Source organism: Penaeus monodon, chromosome 22, assembly GCF_015228065.2.
Source record: "Penaeus monodon isolate SGIC_2016 chromosome 22, NSTDA_Pmon_1, whole genome shotgun sequence".
Taxonomy (NCBI): Eukaryota; Metazoa; Arthropoda; class Malacostraca; order Decapoda; family Penaeidae; genus Penaeus; species Penaeus monodon.
Genome location: NC_051407.1, coordinates 16,902,288 through 16,902,501, shown reverse-complemented (window position 1 = coordinate 16,902,501; position 214 = coordinate 16,902,288). Strand labels below are relative to the sequence as shown.

Here is a 214-nt window from a genome sequence, read left to right as displayed (position 1 = left end):
TTGAAAAAGTGAGCGGAGAAAAAGAAGGGAAGAGGATAGAAATATACAGAAAATAAACAGTATAGGAGTTGGAGAAGTCGCTCCTTAGCGTCTTGTCAACTTATCCCCTTTTCTTGTTGAATTTGTTTCCATAATCAACTATACCACGTTGTCTGATCCAAAGTAAAACCGAAAAAAGAGACTTGGACACCCTATCGCCAAAACGTTTCCTCAG

General features: G+C 38.8%; 1 protein-coding gene across 1 annotated transcript in view; it reads right to left on the bottom strand.

Annotated features, from left to right (window-relative positions):
* LOC119586962 (adenosine kinase 1-like) overlaps positions 1 to 214 on the bottom strand; it is a 36,821-nt gene that overhangs the window by 36,144 nt on the left and 463 nt on the right. The gene's annotated exons all lie outside the window — the stretch shown is intronic.